The 3,127-nt window shown below is 44.2% G+C and overlaps 1 pseudogene; it reads left to right on the forward strand.

Moving 5' to 3' along the window:
- The first annotated feature begins 245 nt into the window (after positions 1-245).
- On the forward strand, positions 246-2,278 carry LOC109481499 (annotated as a pseudogene).
- The last annotated feature ends 849 nt before the right edge of the window (positions 2,279-3,127 follow it).

The following is a 3,127-nucleotide window of genomic DNA, read 5'->3' on the forward strand; positions in this document are numbered from 1 at the left end:
ATGGGATAAATAATCAGATTTGCACGTGCAATGTTCCCCAAACTTCAAAACACCTGTTGTTAGGGACCTGGCGATGTCATTATACATGTACTACTATGTATTAATCTGGTTACCGGTATTCGAAGAGGGTGGGTGCATTTGGCATTTTAAACACAGTTTACCTGCTTATGTTGCATGTATGTTATCATTTTCAACATGACCCATATTTGGCCTGTTTTTGATACAAAACTTGTTTTCCAGTATCTTGCCCTGAAGGTTACACAATGTGGCGTGAAGTCTGCTACAAGGCCTTCAACAAAATGAAGACCTACAGCGAAGCGGCGGCAGCCTGTCGTGCAGACAGCGGCACCCTCGCCATGCCCCGAGACGCCGAGACCAACGCCTTCCTGATCTCCCTGCACAAGTCCGTGAGCGACGGTTGGCGCTTCTGGATCGGTCTGCACGATCAGCGCAGAGAGGGAAGGTTTGGGTGGGTGGGACGGGTCTGCACTTGGATCGTACAACTCCTGGGGTCTTGGAGAACCGAACAACTTTCTGGGCAAAGAAGATTGCGTCTCTTACTCCTCAATGTTATCCCAGAAAGACAAGTGGAACGACGAAAACTGCCGCATGCCAAATCACTTTATATGCCAGGCTGCACCAGGTACTTCTTGTATCCGCACTATTTCATGAAGCCATTTCATTCAGTAATCATCGCACAGCTCGACTCACTGAGTAATATTGAGGATTAACTGACCCACTAGGAGAAACGGGCTGCACATGCCATGTTCACCAGACTTCATGTAATAATTATGAATAAACCCCCTGTTCCTAGGGACCTGGCTTGGAACTACACAATGTTATTATGTATTACTGAGGTTCCCCGGTATTTGAAGAGGATGTAACAGCAGTTTAAACTCTCTCTTTTTGGTTGGCTTTAGTCTAATGCCGCGGTTTCCACACATTTTGGGCGGGTGTGATTTTTTTTTGGGGGGGGGCTATCTCTGAGATCCGAACCTATGACTATGAAAGTTGCACAATGATAAAATCTACATATATATTTGAATGTATGTTTTTACTGTGATACAGTATTTTTCTCAATCATTACAATTCAAAAGAGACCAAACAAGACCTCTCAGATCATACATTTGAAAAATAATCTTCTCGAACCTTCCTATCTACTAAACACCATGCACAACTATCGACATCTTCTCAATTTATGCTTTACAAACACACATACATAACCTCCTGCAGAGTTTTAGTTAACGTATTGCAGCTAACTAAAGCCCTGTCTATTCTACCCCAGCACGGATCCTGGATAGTGAGGCACCCCAAGGCGCATTGAAACGTAAACCAGACGACCTGCGCCAACTGTCCGCCACTGTTGAAGCCTTGAAACGCGACCAAGACGTCTTAAAGCGCGTCCAAGACGCCTTGAAACGAGGCCAAGACGCCTTAAAACGCGATCAAGACGCCTTGAAACGCAACCAAGACGCCTTGAAACGCGCCCAAGACGCCTTGAAACGCGACCAAGATGCCCTGAAACAACGCGACCAAAACGACGTGCGCCGACTGTCGACCACTGCTGACGCCTTGAAGCGCCGAACCGCCGCCACCGAGCTGCATCTTCACAAAATTGGACACAGTATAAGTAAATTGGTTTTCAGCTGTTATGTTGACTCATTCTGATGGTCTTTTTTCCACCACCTTTAGGTTAAAACACTTCATACGGGGCACTGGTATCTATGTTGGGAGGCTGGGTGTATTTCACCTTTTAAAAACAGTATTTAACTGCATACGTTGCATGTGTCATGATTTTGAACATGGTCCATATTTGGCCTGTTTTTGATACAAAACTTGTTTTCCAGCATCGTGTCCAAAAGGTTACATAGTGTGGCGTGGAACCTGCTACAAGGCCTTCAAGAAAATGAAGACCTTCAGCCAAGCGGCGGCAGCCTGTCGTGCAGACGGCGGCACCCTCGCCATGCCCCGAGACGCTGGGACCGACGCCTTCCTCATCTCCCTGTACAAGTCCGTGAGCGATCACTGGAACTTCTGGATCGGCCTGCACGATCAGCGCGAAGAGGGAAGGTTTGAGTGGGTGGACGGGTCTCCACTTGGGTCGTACAGCTCCTGGGGTCCGGAAGAACCGAACAACTTTTTCGGAATGCAAGATTGCGTCTGTTACTCCGCAATGCCACACGAAAAAGACAAGTGGGACGACCAACAATGCTTCATGCTGTATTACTTCATATGCCAGGCTGCACCAGGTACTTCTTGTATCCGCACTATTTTATGAAGTCATTTCATTCATCAATAGTTGCACAACTTATTATCTGGATAAGGCGACGGACCATCATTTGGCGAACTAAATCATTTTTCATCCCATTTAATCAGTAGTGGCAAATTATTGGACATCGAAAAACAAGGCACATTTTAGAATCTTACACAAAATCTTACATCGGAAAAAGTCATCATCCCATGCTCCCTGTTAGCAAGATCCTATACTCCCTGTTAGAAAGCAATCAAATAAGCAACAAAGAAAATCGCCACAAAACTAGATTAGATGGAAGCCTTTCCAAATAAATTGCACCCAAGGGAATTCAACACAAAAACAACATAAATGGTATTCCTGGTAGATAAATCGTCTGCAAAACAAACAGCACATAAACACGCCTTTTTTTGCAAATGTTAAGTACCTTTTCCTGATATAGGATAGTTGCATCAGCGTGCTACATTTGCAAAACAAAATCAAAGTACCTTTTCCTAGTGTTACAACAGCAAATAAAAACGCGTGCTAAATTTACAAAGAAAAATTAGGACCTATCTCCTATCTTCCATCTTACATCTTAGAACACAAGTCTCTGTAAGATGTAAGAGGTAAGATTTCGAAAAGGTTCTGTCCTTGCTTTTATAAAACATCTTATTACATATTACAGACAAGGGAAAAAAACAAGGCTTTTTCAAATCTTACATATTACAGACACGGATCCAGCGACAAAAAAACCCAGGCTTTTCTAAATCTTACATCTTACATCTTACAGACACGGGTCATTAAGCACGATGGTAAATTTGACAGAAGGGCGTGAAGGTCTTTAATCCAGCACGTGTCTCTGTCTACAGCACATCGGTTCTGGGAGAGAAAAAC

Source organism: Branchiostoma belcheri, unplaced genomic scaffold, assembly GCF_001625305.1.
Source record: "Branchiostoma belcheri isolate BF01 breed outbred unplaced genomic scaffold, Haploidv18h27 scaffold56, whole genome shotgun sequence".
NCBI lineage: Eukaryota > Metazoa > Chordata > Leptocardii > Amphioxiformes > Branchiostomatidae > Branchiostoma > Branchiostoma belcheri.